Here is a 17,115-nt window from a genome sequence, read left to right on the forward strand (position 1 = left end):
CCTCTCCATTCATTTAGACAGCAGAATCGCGTTCTTACTAGAACATGATCTGCAGCCACATACACAGCGATTCTGCTTGATTAACATTAATCCAGTGTCCTGATAATGAATACACATGACCATCCAGCCTGGACGTCATGTGTATTCAGAATCCTGACACTTCTGAATCTTTTCTGTGAGATTCCAGCAACGGATACGAAATCATACAGTGTTTGTGTGTTCTGTAGTCATCGTGCTAGTTTTTGATTGTGACAAATTTGTTATTCTGGCAATGAAGCTTGTTTGATTTATATATCTATCGTTCATTCTTATGAAGGATGCAGCAGTGATATTCCCTGTTTACAGAGTAACGAGAACCAGTTATTTCCTTATGTAAGATGTAGTCTTGCACTCATTTTTGCACGATCAGCAGAAACATGCATTTATGTAATATGAAGTGGATGTCTTAAAAGCAGTTTGCTTGCAATTACTGCTTACACAGCAAATGTTAACAGATTGTTCTTGGCTCCATCATTATACAGACATATTAAGCTCACTCACGCAAGAACAAGTCACAGATCTCTCAGATCATTTGTCAATGAGAATGTGAATTATAGGGTTAAATAAACAGTGAGGTTTAGATTCAGAAGTTATGTAAAAGGCTGAAATCAAATTATAGAAAGTGTTTGATTACAATTATTGCCGCAAAAGATGGTGCAACCAGGTTGTCCAGGATTACAATAAAGGCCTGGCTTCACTGAAGTAAAGATGATGTGAAATACCAGACACAGCCCATGGACTTTTAATTGACAGGACAATTTTCACACTTCTGACACAAAAAACAACCGAAAAATTAAAAATAAACAAAAAAAAATGCATAGAAATCCTTGTTAGTAGAAAAAAACCAAAAGGTTCATGGATCAACCCCCTGGGGTCACTGGAAGGCTGAACGGGCTGAGAGATGACCCACCCCTCCCATACACCGCACAGAACCAGGAAGTAACATTTTCATCCTGCGCCATGAATCTAGCACCTAGAGGGTTAACCCTTTAATACTATATTTTGAGAGCTAAGATTCTGGCCTTTTACCCCTTCACACTATATACTGTACACCGATGGTGCTGGAATCCTGCAATTAAGGTCCATCAGGGAAGAAAACGTGTTAGGATGAAACAGGTTTATTTGTGCAAGAATACGTCTGAAGGGGGACTATCCTTTCCTTACTTCCGGGGGTAACTTGTGGCCGCCGGATTGAGGCTTCTGATTCAATGGGAGAAGGACCCGGCCCTCAGGAGGTTGCTTGATTCAGTGGGAAAGAAAGCTGGGAATATTTTTGAGTTATTGGAGACAGGCCTACTGGAGACGGAACCACTGAATAAATGGCCCCTGAGTCTGATGTTGTCCCGTTCATGGCGAGCACTGAGAGAGATGTTAGGTTTTAAAGGAATTTTCAAGTTTACTCCAATTTGGGATAATTATAATTTTAGAGAATTTGGAACAATTCCGGATATAAATTTCTGGAAAAATAGAGGGATTTTTTTTTATCTCACAGATTATTATGGATAAACAAATAGTCACTTTTGATAATTTGAAAGAATGGTATCGTATTGAAGAGAAGTATTTATTTAGATATTACCAGATTCAGCACGCATGTAAGCAAATTGATGTAGCACGGATTCAACTGGAATCTCACAGGGTAATTGATTATTTATTAGTAGTTTCACAAAGGAAAAAATCACTTTCACATATTTACCGCTCTATTATGAGCACATTCGGAAAGCAAATTCACTTTAGAGCACAAGCCATATGGGAAAGAGATCTAGGACCAAAGGATGAATCTCACTGGGATCATTGTTATAGGAGTATTAGCACGGTCTCTCTCAGTGCCGCCCATAGGATGGTTCAATTTAATATAACGCATAGATTGTATTATACGCCTATATCCCTTCAGTCAATGAATTTGAAGGCAAACTCTTTCTGACTACGTTGCCAACACCCTCAGGCGGCCTTTTTTCATTTAATTTGGGCTTGCCCTGGAATAGCCCAATTTTGGAGGGAGATCTGCTCGGAGATCAGCGGTTCTTATGGACTGGTTGTCCCATTAGAGGTTGAGTACCTGATTTTGGGCAATTTAAGCGATTTGCAGATGTCAAAGGACAAAAGAGCTTTATTGGGGAAATTGCTCTTCTTGGCCCGTCTTCTGATTGCTAGACTGTGGGGGTCTAGCTCTCACCCAACACTGCAAAACTGGCTGGGCTTGGTTGGTAAAATTAAGAAATATGAAAAGGTATGGTATGGCAATGCCAACAACATCGCTAAATGGGAGCGAACCTGGTTATAGAGTAACAAGTAAGATGGAGATAAAAGGCATATTTTTATTTTTTTTTAATTTATTTATTTATTTATTTATTTTTTTCCTTCATTTTCCTCCCCCTCCCTCTGACCTCCTCTCCCCCCAAGGGTTTCTATAGCACTGCATTTTTTTATTTATTACATGTTTGTATGTACTTTGTACTTCTTTCCTTTTTGTACTGCTGTAGAACAAAATAAAGATATTAAAAAGAAAAAAAAAAAGGTCCATCGGCATAAATGTACGGCACAGGGATGACGCGGGCGCTGGAGTTGTACCAGTGCCATCACCAGCAGGAGGATGGCTGTGATTGACAGCTGGCCTCCCATTGCCTAGAATTGATCCAATTGTATTGACTTCCCCACTCACAGCAGGACTAGTTATGTACTAGTTATGTTCCTGCTTCTGAATGTAGAAAAAAACTGTTCAAATTTACTGAAGTAAACAGATATCTCAAAAATTGTGAAGAATTGAGACTCAAAGTATATAAAAAAGTTGTATAACCGTTACCGGAATTTTACAGTCATTGAGTATTACTTACATAAAATTAGAAAACCCCTTTAAGTTTAAGAGAATAGATAGATAGATAGATAGATAGATAGATAGATAGATAGATAGATAGATAGATAGATAGATAGATAGATAGATAGATAGATAGATAGATAGATAGATAGATAGATAGATAGATCGATCAGGCAATGATTGCTCTATTTTAATTTGATGATGGACTCCATGGAGATACATTTAGGGTTTGCAAAAGCTCAGATCAGGTAATTGGCACAGATTCAGTTGACATTCATCCAAATTTTATCTCTGCAGATTCCTTTTTCTGCTACCAGGTCTGGAAATTTCCACTTGAATAAAGAATAAAAATTAAGAGGTCAAAAGAAAGTAGATACTAAAGCATGGCGTCACCCGACCAGGGAATGAGCTCTCCAAGCTGTTTTTGTTTTGTTTTTCTGTGAATGACTGAAGTTTTAAGTTCAGTTTGTAGTTATAAAGTGTACACATGATCAGAGTTCACCAGGCAAACGTTGTGAAACGATGAAGAATTCCAGTAATATGTAAGATAAATGAGAATTGGAGTTACTTGCAAGGGTGAAGTTTGCTATATATCCCTAGTATTGTATAAAAGAGGATCTGTTAGCTCCCCTGACAAGTCTGTTTTAGTAAATACTTGGATTCCCCATGAAATAACAGTGCTAGAGCATTTTGTTCTTGAAAGTCTGCATTGTACCTCTGTTATTCCTCCTGGAAATGTATAAAATTAGACATGTGTAGGGACATGTCAGAATAGCTGAATTGTTCTCTTTAAAGAGCATTTACCAGCGGATATAGGTTAGTTGTTGCGTTCTGACAAGTGGTTAAATATTCTATTTAACTATTTATTCGTTTTCTCTGTGTCTAGGAAAGCTGGGTGACAATACATACAGTTGTGGACAAAATTGTTATTACCCTTCTGTTAAAGAAAGAAAAACCCACAATGGTCACTGAAATAACTTGAAACTGACAAAAGTAATAATACATTTTAATTTACTGAAAATCAACTAATGTAAATCAGACATTGCTTTTGAACTGCGGTTCAACAGCCATTTGCGTTTTTTAAGACATCTCTCAACGGCAGTACTGATGCGCTAGATAGTGAATATGATGTGTGTTGAGTATCAGCCTTTTACTAGGTCTTTTTACTAGGTCATTCCTTGAGGGGGCATTTAAGTGACCAGGAACATTTAAGACCAAGGTCATTGTAAGTTGGAATTGAACGGTGTTTTAGAAATGCTTATATTTTATTGATTTCAAGCTGTTATATGGGGCTTTGAAAAGTAGGGCAGCCAATGAGATTTGCTGGCAGCTGTAGTGGTGAGACGACAATGCATACCATGAAAAGAGATTGTAACGTCTGGTAATATATGAACTTTTTTCTGAAATACTCTATAGATTAGAAAGGATATAATTCAGAATAAGGGTACACAAGACTTAAGCCATTATGCAGAGCCAGAGGTGTAGCTTGAAGCTCCTGAGCTGCAGTGCAAAACCTGAACCAGGCCTCATGCACCTGGCCGTGTTAGGGCTTGTCCACACATAGCGGAATTGTTGAGTATTTTCCGTACGAAATTGCGGACAGAAAATACGGAGCAGAATACAGTAGCAGCAAAGTGGGTGAGATTTAACAGATCTCATCCACACGCTGCGTAACATTTTCTTGCAGAAATTCACCTGCGGTGCATATATTTTGTACCGCAGCATGTCAATTCCAGCTGCGGAAAGTGGACTGAATTGCTGAGTTTTTCAGAGGAGATGTCACCATCTCCCAGTATTGAGCACAATGCAGCAAATTCCGCACCATTTTCTGCAGTAAGAAATGCAGGAAATGGTGGGGTTTTTCCACAGCTAAATTTCTGCCAGTTTCTGTGGAATTGTACCTTTGTATGCCTCCAATTTTTATGGAGGCATTGAGTTTCTTTTCTGTTCTAATCCAAAAGAAAAAACATGTGCCTTGCTCCACTGCATGTCCTATAATGGAGGTAATACCTCTGACATACAGTACCAGATGGGGCACCAGGCAGCGGCACACAAAGTCCATGTGGCTCCGTACTGCAGGGCCACGTATACTTTGTGTGCCGCCGCATGCATGAGGCCTAACCAGTAAATCAAGCCTAGCGAGGGAGGACACCATATCAGAATAAAAAAAGAGCACTATCCTCCTGTGGGGACCTTGCCAAATAATAATCTCCAAACTACAAAAGAAATGTTTCCCCAACTATCCCCAACACACTATGAGAACTTCTCTGTGGTGCTGCAGATCTGCAAAGAGAGGGAGTAGCAGCAATGTCGGCCATATAATGGACATCAATGATTCAGGGCAACATAGACTCAATGGGCTCCATTTATAAAAACTAGAGCAGGCAAAAAATGGAATTGCCCATAACCCATCACATAGAGCAGGTTAGAACAGGTCTTTACACGAGGCCCACTATGACATGCGGATATTGTATATACACGTGACTGAATGCTAAATCCCAAGAGAGGAAAATCATATAAAAACACAATGTGAATTATTTGTGAGCTTCCTGCACTCACTGTGCAATTGTTCAAGTGGTATTGAAGGAGGTTGTCAGATTAGAGACAGTGCTTCCTAATCTATTAGATCTAACGTGGTCTGTTCGTTTCATAGTCAGGTCTGATGATGACATCAGGTTTGCAGATTGTAAAACAAAAACATCTGAAGATGAATCAATGAATTACAAATAACGTACAGAATATCCTTTAAGGATTACTTATCGTAATATATGAAAATTAAAAGGATTTTGTCCAGGCAGGAAAATAGTAATTTATATGTATAAAATCCAAACACTTCTATTGTAGACACAAAACAAGAACAGATGCTCAGCTCACCCCAACACCATCAAAACACCCTAGAATTCCTTGTTACTGGGTGCAAGGAGCTGTCTTGGTGACAGGCGGCTGAAATGATGATGATAGGTTGAGCACTTTCCGTCTGGTAGTCTTTCCCTTAATGCAGAGGGGGCAATATTTTGGCAGACATGCCGTCGCCCCTGCACTAAGCCCTGAACTACCAGTAATAGAGTGCTCCTGCTACATAGACATCCTTCTACTCTACTCTTTAATGACGTCAATGAAGTTACATGCAATATTTGCTGATATGATGCTCACATAGAACTTCCTGGATGTTGCCAGTGAAATAGGGGGCAGCATTGAGAGCATAGAACAGGTAAGTCCGTTGTGCTTCACTATGAAGCTGGCACTATGGGCACTATAGTGAGTCTAACACTGTGCAAAATATTATAAGGTTAAGAGACGTTTATGAGGTTCTTCCGTGACAGACAATTAAGGCCTATCATTTTATGTGCCATAAATGTCCAATCAGTGGGGGTCCAAACACTGAGACATTCCCAATCTCAACGATGGGGGTGCCCAGTTCCCTCTTCCTTGTGGAAAAAATGGTCACGTGTGTGCAATCACTCCCCATCAATGTCTATGGGAGAAACAGCCAAGAGAGTGTGGCGATCTCAGCCTTGTTAGGTTCTCATAGGTCATTCCCCTACAGATCAGACGTATATGGTATAGCAGATAGATATATCATTAAAGGGGTTATCCGGGTTTTTAAAATTGATGGCATTTCCTTAGGGTAGTCCGTCAATATTAGATTGGTGGGGGTCCGACTATGTTTTAAGAGGCTGCCACACTCGTACGAGTGCTGCAGCCTCTTCATTTTTTACATGGTATTTCTCGTTGGTACTTTGCACACGCAGTTACATTTGTAAGTATTGCACCACTGTCCCATTTAAGTGAATGGTATAGTGGTGCAATACAAATGTAACAGCAAAAAAGTACAAATGAGAAGGAGAACCATACAAACAATGAAGAGGCTGCAGCGCTCATACGTGCGCCGCGGCCCCTTTAAACAACTTATAAATTTAAATAAATGGACAACCCCTTTAATGCAAAACCACTTTAAGGGCAAAAGTATGAGACTACCACAATAGACTCTTGAATATTGTAAATTTTGTGTTGGGTACATGACCATCAGTGGTTTAGCGACCAGAGTATTTAAGGGTGGGGATAAGGCTCTGTTCAGAGACCTATGTTTGGCATATCCCGACTTACAGGGTCCCATTTACCAGTCGTGTTGCAAAAGTGTTTTCTTTTGGCATACGTCAGGCTGTTATGCGTCAGCATACTTTGATCTTTGTGGTATGGAATAGCACATTAAACTTCACTATTCCATACAAAGCTATACGGTTAAATAATAATACTGTCTGGTATACGTTTTTTTTTTTTTTTTTTTTTAAGATGGAGTCCTATGGGCAATATATCCAACTGTATGCCTATACAGTAGGATATGTCACAGCCTTCCGTCATACATATATGTCGGGAGACCCTCTGGACGTATACTTCGACATAGGGCTCTGATGTAATGTAGACAACCAAACATTTACTGCATTCTTCCCTCATTACCTTCTCTAAAGATTGGTGTATGTTAGGGGTGCCATTTAAATTGTCACCTCATGTAGCATAAAAGCTAGAATCGCCTCAAAATACATTGTTCTGGTGACAGGTTAACGTTAACTTTTCATACATTTGTGTTTTCAACAAAAAAAAAGCCGGGTTGGCAGTAATTCCATATCGCCATGGTATATAAGTAGCTGTGTACTTAGCATGGTTTAGAGAATGGTTACACTCAGTCTGCAGTCTTTTCTGGCTCACTGTCAGTGTTTGGCACAAATGTGAACAACCCCCTCACCCAGCTGCAGTTTTCTAGTAGTCTTTGAATAGAATCTTTCTCTGTCTTTCCGTCTCCACCAGCTTCTGTTCGCTCTGCCATCATTAGAAGGCTTTCATAACATGCAGCTTTAGGGACAAGACAAGAAGGGGGTTGCTTGATGCCAGCTTTCAGATCTGAGCTAAATTCATATTACAGATCCAGAACTGAAGAGAGTAAGTTCATACACATGGAGCATGAATTAGAGGAGGCTTTATTCCACTCTCATTCTTATTGTGCAGGCAACTGACTGGCGCAGAACAGAACATTGCAGAACCAGCAATAGCCTAAGGCTGGACTTTTCTCATTCATGTTTTATTTTCTAATAGATAGAAAAGAAACGAAAGAAACCAACAATATACATATACATGTAAAAAGAATGAAATGGGTTATATGATATTCAAAAAAATAAAAAAAATGGTCTGTATAACGCCACCATTGTCCATGGGCTCTGTCTGGTATTATTTGCAGCTCAGACCATTTTAAGTAAAGCATGGCACTGATTCGGGGCAAAAAAAGTAGACCTTTTTGCAAGGTACAATCTTTTTAGAGTGGTGACTAAATAAAAAGAGAAAAGAAAAGAAAGAGAACAATAGTGAATACATAAATAAAACACATCTTTTATTTAAAATCCACAGCACAGATAAACTCAATTTTCACAAGGGAAAGCCACTCTACAAAACAAGGGACATTATAGTTAACCCCAAACAACCTAGACCATCCAGGGACATTACTTCTTATCGCGACAGCCAGTTAGATAACTGAATTAATTACTAAGCTATTGTGGTGTTATTAGGACACTTTTGGAAATGGTTGTCACTACTACAACCATTTCATGAGCGAACCATTAAAACAAACTACTATTAAAATGATTTTCCAACTTGATTTGAAGAGGTTTTAGATTTTTTTGTAAATAATGCTTAAGTACGAGGTGCGTCCCAAAAGTAATGGGAATGATTTAAAAAAACTCCTACAATTAAAAAAACATACAATTAGGCATGATCACCCTCAAAGTAAGTCCCCTGGGACTGAACACAACGATTCCAGTGACACTGCCATTCTTCGTTCAGAGCACTTGTCGCGGCTGACTGGATTTTTTTCAACAGGACCAAAATGATGTCCTTTCAGGTGAGTTTTGATTTTGGGGAACAAAAATAAAAATCATACGGTTGCCAAGTCAGGGCTATAGGGTGGGTGAGGAAGGGTAGGGATTTTTTTTGTGGCAAAAACTGCCTCACAGCCAATGATGTGTGACTTGGCGCATTGTCATGGTGGAGGTGGAGGATCCACGTTTTAGCAATGTCAGCGCGCATTTGCAAAACATCTGTACCAATCGAGATCAGCCGTGATAACGGACACATTTTCATCGGTTCTTGACTCTGAAGGTCACCCTGAGCGCTGTTCATCCTCAATGGCTTCCCTTCAAAACTTGAAGACCTTGTGCCATCTGAAAACTTGGGCTGACAATAAAGCAGCTTCCCCATTTGCTGTCTTCAGCATCTCTAAGGTTTCTGAAGCTGTTTTTCCAAGTTTCACGCAACATTTGATTGCGTAACGCTGCTCGATGCTCCCCTGCAGTTTCGTCCATAACAAGAGGGTAAAACAAGGGTGCTCTTTTGTAACGTACTGTCGCTTCAAAAGGCTCGGGCTCAACCGAGGATGGTCCGAGTGTAAACTTGAGATAGCCCCGCAACAACCTCCATCCCCTCTTTCCTCACGCAGCCCTCATGGGGAGCGTAAAAATCATTCTCATTACTTTTGGGACGCACCTCGTATAAATGAAGAATTCTGCAACTTTCTAATATACTTTGTGTTTTAATTCCTCACTATATTCAAAATATTAGTTTGTTGCCAGAGAATAAGAATACCCTAACATAGAGGTGTAACTTGCAGCTCCTGGTCCCCTATGCAAAGTGTGCGACAGAACCTTATGTGACAAAGAGGCCCTCAGGCACCGGGGTCCAAAATCTGCCATTGTTAATCCACCAGTTATTAGCTGGATGACATTATCAATATGGCTGCCATTACACCTTGGATTATCATCCAATCTTCCTAGAGTCTTAAACTGCAGCAATACAAGAGACGGAATGGAAGACTAGGACCATGTAGATAAATCCTTTATAAATACTCCACTATTCATGAGTTGTGCATTAACCCCTTGCCCAGGGGTGGGATTCAAATTCTTAACAAGAAGTTCTCTGTTTTGCTGACAAAGACATACGCGCCTGGGGGGGGGGGGGTAGCAGTGTTTTGCAGTGTATCGCGCCATGGAAAATGATTCTAATAATCAAATAAAACAATTACAATATCTAAAATATGCCCTATATTAAAGTGGACTCTAAATAAAGAAACTCCCTGTCAAAGAATGTTAACTGGATTGCCACACTATGTTTATATCTACAAGAGCATACATACCTACCTACCCAAACGGATTATATTAAACCCATTACTTATAGACCTATATGTGCACATTCAAAATCCTTAGCTTGCTCAGCCCATTTATTTAGGCTGTGCACTGTCGGAAGGGTGGAGGACAGTGTGGCGTGCACAGTAAGCTACAGCTCCCAGTATGGCCTGAACAATGGCAAGAATATGCTGGGAGCTGCTGTTTAAAAAAAAAAATAATACCACACATAAACTCACTGCAGATCATACAGTGACTACAGTACTGATCAGTCACATGGAGAATAAACATTTACATTTAGTGACTCATAGGTGACGTCTTCTCAGATTGGAGTCGTTCATGTTCTCTTTTCTTCTCCATCTGGTCCAGACCTCCATGACGATGTCTCCTGGTCACGATCCATTTTGCCGCTCAGATATTAGCTTCTCACTTTTACAACATTTGTGCACCTATAAACGAAGATAAAATTCTCATGGTGCTACACTTTATGCTCCTGAATATAATAACACCATACACTATGTCCCTGAATGTAATAGTACTATACACTATGCCTCTGAATATAATAGTACTATACACTGTGCCCATGAATAAAATTGTGTCAAGCACTGTAAAGCACCCCACATACACACACACACACACTGCCCCCTGTAGACAGCACCACTCACAGAGCCCCTTGTAGATAGTGCCATTCACAATGCTCACTGTACATGATGCCCCATATAGAGCACTCTGTAGATAGTGCCATTCACAATGCCCACTGTACGTGGTGTCCCATTTAGAGCCCCCTGTATATAGTGTCCATTATAGAGCCCCCTGTAGATTGTGACCCTCACAGAACCTCCTGTAGATTGTGCCCCTCACAGAACCTCCTGTAGATAGTGCCCTCCATAGAGCCGCCTGTATAGTGCCCTTCATAGAGCCCCTGTAAATAGAGCCCCTTCTAGGTTGTGCCCCTCATAGAGCCCCCTGTAGATAGAGCCCCCTGTAGATAGTGCCCCTCATAGAGCCTCCTGTAGATAGTACCCCCAGAGTCCCCTGTAGATTGGGTCCCCTATAGATAGTGCCCCCCAGAGAGTGCCCTGTAATTAGTGCCCCCCCCCCAGAGAGTCCCCTCTAGTTAGTACTCGCAATAGAGACTTCTGTAGCTAGTGCCCCCCTGAGAGTCCCCTGGAGTTAATGACCCCCAGAGTGTCCCCTGTAGATAGTGCCCCCTAGGGAGTCCCCTGTAGTTAGTGCCCCACCAGAGTTCCCTCTAGTTAGTACTCCCCATAGAGTTTCCTGTAGTTAGTGCCCCCCTGAGAGTCCCCTGTAGATAGTGTCTCCCCAGAGAGTGCCCTGTAGATAGTGCCCCCCTTAGTCCCCTGTAGATAGTGCCCCCCTTAGTCCCCTGTAGATAGTGCCCCCAGAGAGTCCCCTGTAGATAGTGCCCGCAGAGAGTCCCCTGTAGATAGTGACTCCTGTAGATGACTCCTGAACATCCTGACCCCAACACTACCCACTGTGAAAAAACAAAAAAATAATTTCATGCTTACCTGTCCCCGCAACCGCGCCGTCCTCCAGCGACGCAGGACTGGTCAAAGACCGGGCCTCATTCAGCGGAACGACACAAGCGGCGCAATGATGTCATTGCTAAAGCGCCAAATGGCGAAGCATGAACTGATAGTTCTCATGCCTCGCCAGGCAGCGCTAGACTACACAATTGTATCCGCGTCTTTAGGACAATTGAGTGCAGGGGACCGGTTCTGGGTCCCGCTTCACCCCGTTTCTCTGAACCGGCTGTAATTTTAACAGCCATTTTTCATTTTCTCCTCCCAGTTTTCCAAAAGCCTTAACTTTTTTATTTTTTCGACGACATAGCCGTATGAGGGCTTGTTTTTTGTGTTACGAGTTGTCGTTTTTAACGGCACCATCTACTGTAATATATAACATACTGAAAAACGGGGAAAAAGATCTTTGTGGTATGGAATAGGATAAAATAGCGATTCCTCCATTGTTTTTTGGGTTTTGTTTTTATGGCTTTCAATGCGATGAAAACAAGATGGTAACTTTATTCTGCGGGTCAATACGATTACGGTGATACCACCGATATCTCAGATCCCAGCCGTTAAGTGCGAGATGGCAGCTGTAATATACAGCTGACACTTGTGGCGGATGGAGTGGGCTCAGTATAGTTACGTCAAATGTACAATAATGTGTATTTATATTTACACACAGAAAATAACGACTGTCCCTTTCTACTCATTTTACATGAAACAAAGATGGGTGGGGATGGCTGGTCAAATAAAAAGTCTTTTGTATAGTCAACAATTATAAATGTAAAACTTTCCATAGTTTGGCAGAATATAGCATGGTTTAAATATTTCTAGTTCTCATGTACTGCATAATTCATAGGAGTGTACAGCCTCTATATTATTAGATACGGTTTATTCATGCAAATGTTTTGCTTCACTAGCTGCTCATTCTTTTATTCAGGTGAATGGATACTGGTTCATCTTACACAATGGCTAAAGGACACCGGCACAATTTATTAAATAATTTCTCCTCCAAAATAGGGTTTTGGGAAAATCTAATAAATAAAGCAGTAAGGGATAGAAAATGTGGGTTTTATTACTATGAAGCCTACTTGACCATTCACTGCCCCCAGTTTAGCACTGATTCACCTTTATAACCGGAGACAGACTGGTAGCTAGGGATGCGAAGCCTGAAATATTCCATTCAATTTCTCATCTAGCATGTGTTATTAATAAGATTATTCTACATATACATTTTTGAGGAAATCCTTCAGGATATGTACACCTTTGCATCCAAATACATTTTATTGTTTATGGTGCAGTAAGGACCCAAGATATTTGAACATAAGAAAGGACATAGCACCTTCAATGACTGCTGCTTTGGTCCTTTTCCCATGGATGTTCTAAAACTTAATATATGGCAAAAATGTGAGATAGCACAGGGTAGGGTCTTAGTATTTGTGGGGATCCTTTATCCTACTGTGCAGATCATTGTATTTGCACATCACTAACAGGAAGGCCAGTCCTACAGCTGGTAGACTGATGTAGAAGGAGGCAACAGTAAGTTTAACACAGTGATGAATGATATATTAAATGCAGACACAGAGGAAGTTTTGTCTAAATATAGAGTCTGCAAATTGTGGTGGTTGTTGTATTTTTTGGTACAAGGTCATCTTGAAGCAGAAAGTCATAGAGGAAATGGTTAATATTTTGTATCAGTGGGAGATGCTACAAAGAGAGGACCATTCATTGTAAGGAAGATTGTAGGAAGGGGAGTAAGAAGAGGGCAAGGGGCAATAGACAGTGAAGCTTTTGTCACCCCTCACCCTGCGGCTCAGTGAATTCTTAAACGTGCGTGTGATACAGACGATGCTTTCATTAAGGGCACTTAAGCTGACCTTGAGCCACATGCTCAAATATCATACATCACCCTATAGCGTGGAGTCTTTAGAAGGACCTCACATTTTTAGCAATAAAAGAAGGAATGGCTATCCCCCTTTTTTTGTACACATATAGCAGTATGAAAAAGGAAAAACAATCTACACCCACAGATGAAAGCATTGTCTAAATTAATTAAAAAAATGATATGGGCAAAGTGGCCAATGGCTGATATGTGAATGTTGTCTAATAAAAGAATCCCTGCCTTTGTTCATTCCACTACTCAAGAGCAACTTGGTACCATGCCCAAAGTTCTTGGGAGTGTATGGGAGGAATGTCTTAAGCCGGCCACGTAGAATAGATAGCTGTCAACTGACACACCCATAAACATGCACGCTCGGCTCATTATGCATGATTATTTTAATTGGAAGAGGCGAATAGGCTGCTTACAGAAATCTCTGACAGGCTTATCTTCTGGACAGGACCAGACATAAGGCATGTTGAAATCTAACATGCCTGGTCCTTCTTTTCTTTAACCTCTGCTGTTGAGTTATGGACGGGCAGCCTCCATACACATTACATTGTTGGGCGATCATTTAGAAAGCGACGCGTTTGTTCAACTTTAATCTAACGTGTATTGTAATGAGGTCTTATATCTATCCCTCTCCTATAATATTAATTTTCTTCTTTTTACCTTCTGGGTGTCTGAAATTATATAATAAATAGAAATATCCATTGTCTACTATCCACCAAACAATGGTTCAAAAAAATGATCCTTCTCTATGTAATTTTAGTAATGTCTGTAATCTGTTTGCTTTCCCCTACATGCTGTCTTGCTGGGTGGGATTGTAGTATGGGGAGCATGATTAAAGGCAGTTTCTTACATATCCCATCTACAAACTACATACCCTGTTCCTGTTGCCTCCCCACTCCCCCCCACTTCCATCATGTATTGTCTGTGGGTGCTTGTGAGCAGGGCCGGCTCCAGGTTTATGTGGGCCCTTGTGCCCCCATTTAGAAGTTAGGCCCTGTTTATACCCCAGTAAAGAAGTTAGGCACCCAGTTTGTACTCCCATAAATTTAATGGCCACTGTAGATAGTGTCACACAGCCTCCTCCCAGGTAGAGCCACACAGCCTCCTCCCAGGTAGAGCCACACAGCCCCTCTCCCTGGTAGTGCCACACAGCCCCCCTCCCAGATAGTGTCACACAACCCCCCTCAAAAGTAGTGCCACACAACCCTTCTCCCAAGTACTACCACACAGCCCCCCTCCCTGGTAGCGCAACACAGCCCACCTCCTTTGTAGTGCCACACAGCCCACCTCCCTGGTAGTGCCACACAGCCCCCCTCCCTGTAGGCAGTGTTCCCTAGTCACGGGCGGTGGGCGGATGCAGTGGCGTCACTAGCACCGGAGGGGGCTCCGGTGCTAGCGACAGCCACATTCACATGTATGTGTGTCCTCAGGACGCCTATAAGGCGCCGGGAGTCTCGCAGGTCAGCGTGATGATGTCACATTACGCCGGTCTGTGCATGCGTCACTGCCGGAGAGGCAGTGTAGTGCTCCGTCTGTCGCGGAAACGGGGCAAGGTAAGTACAAACTTTTTTATTTTTATTTTTTTAGGAGCTGTGGGGGAGGGGTGCTGTGTAGCGCTATATACAGGGGGCGGGATTTGCTGTGTAACACTATATACACAAGGGGAGGAGGGGGGCTGTGTAGCACTATATACAAGGGGAGGGGGGCTATGTAGCACTATATACAAGGGGCGAGGGCAGCTGTGTAGCACGATATACAAGGGGAGAGGGGGCTATGTAGCACAATATACAAGGTGAGAGGGGGACTGTGTAGTACGATATACAAGGGGAGAGGGGGGCTGTGTAGCACTATATATAAGGGGAGGGGGGCTGTGTAGCACTATATACAAGGGGACAGGGGGTCTGTGTAGCACGATATACAAGGGGAGAAGAGGGCTGTGGAGCGCTATATACAAGGGGAGAGGGGGGCTGTGTAGCGCTATATACAAGGGGAGGGGGGGCTGTGTAGCGCTATATACAAGGGGAGAGGGGGGCTGTATAGCACTATATACTGGGGGAATTGCTGTGTAGCACTATATACAGCAGGGTTTGCTGTGTGGCACTATCTACAGGGGTCTGTGTGGCACTATCTACAGGGGGGTCTGCGTGGCACTATCTACAGGGGGTCTGTGTGGCACTATCTACAGGGGAGTCTGTGTGGCGCTATCTACAGGGGGGGTCTGTGTGGCGCTATCTACAGAGGGGCAGCTGTGTGTGGCGCTATCTACAGGGGTGAAGACGCTATCTACAGGGGTATGTGTGTGACGCTATCCACAGGGGCTATGTGGCGCTATCTACAGGGGATCTGTGTGGCGCTATCTATAGGGACAGTGGTGTAATGAGGGATTTTTTCATTGATGCATATAATTGGTGTTTATAACGGTCTATTTTACTGGTGGACTTGTAATATTATAGTATTTAAAAAAGTTATTAAAATGAATTTAAAATAAGTATTCGTCTCTTATTTAGTATGCTATATTAGCGTTTACTGGGGGTATTACTTTTGGTCATCAGATAGCCCACCATTGATGGAGACTTGCCCTGCTCCCTAACTGCCCCGCTCAGGAGCTGCCAAGACTTAGAGGGAACATTGCCTGTAGGTAGTGCCTTTGGGGCTGCCTCTAGGAGTGGAATTCCCAACCAGAGCATTGCCGACTCTCTAGCCGGGGATTCCACTTCAGGAGGAGCCTCTGACATTACTGTCCATATATGGACAGTGATGTCAGGGGCAACCCCAGGGTCATAGTCCCGAAGCACTCTGCCTGGGACTCCTGCTCTGCTCCTGACATCACTGTCCATATATGGATAGTGATGTCAGGTGCTTCCCCAGAGATGGAGTCCTGGGCAGATCCGCTTCTAGAGCTCTGCCTGGGGCTCCTTCTCTCCTACTGGCATCCGGGGATTCCACTCCTGGAAGAGCCATGCAGCATAAGCACACGGTGGCCGAATGGGCCCCCTGAAGTGTAGTGGGCCCCCAGCACTTGCCTGGGTTGTGAGACTAACCATGTACATCATGTTTTTAGCCATAAGAGCTGGCTGGTAAATGGCTGTTATTTGGGTGTAAATGTGGCCAAAGCAGATTTCATGTTATAATTTAGTTTTATATATGGTTAAACATTAAAGGGGTTATATGCCTCCATCTCCTTAACATATGCCATCAATATGTGATCACTGAGAGTCTGACTACAACTTACACAGTGCATAGATGAGAGTGGTGCTCTGTCTAAGGAAAATTCATAATTGAGATGACAACCTTCTCTAAAAGGTAGCAGCTATTGTAATAGGGGCAGAGATTGCTTGCTTGACTGAAATCCAGTCATTGATTTGGATGACTCTTTGCTAAGAACGTTGTGTCAGATTTCCAGTAACAGAGATCTCTGAGCAGCGCCAAATGGGTTTAAGTGTTCTGCAGAGCGCTTTAATTTTGGAAATCAGTGGTGGTCCGAGATCACAGACTCACAAATGTGATCTTCTCACATGAACCTCTGACAACAACTGCTCTATATATGTATGGAAAAAAATATATATCTTTTTCCTCTGACACAAACGTGATGTTAAGCTCCATCATCTCGGAATTGTTATAGGGAGTTTATTTGATTATCAAGTTATTGTTCTTGCAACTTTTTCATAAGAAAGT

At 42.1% G+C, this 17,115-nt stretch overlaps 1 protein-coding gene across 4 annotated transcripts in view; it reads left to right on the forward strand.

The window, feature by feature from the left end:
* Positions 1–17,115, forward strand: part of CORO2B (coronin 2B) — a 45,988-nt gene that overhangs the window by 5,181 nt on the left and 23,692 nt on the right. The window lies entirely within an intron of this gene.

This window comes from Rhinoderma darwinii, chromosome 3, assembly GCF_050947455.1.
Source record: "Rhinoderma darwinii isolate aRhiDar2 chromosome 3, aRhiDar2.hap1, whole genome shotgun sequence".
Taxonomy (NCBI): domain Eukaryota; kingdom Metazoa; phylum Chordata; class Amphibia; order Anura; family Rhinodermatidae; genus Rhinoderma; species Rhinoderma darwinii.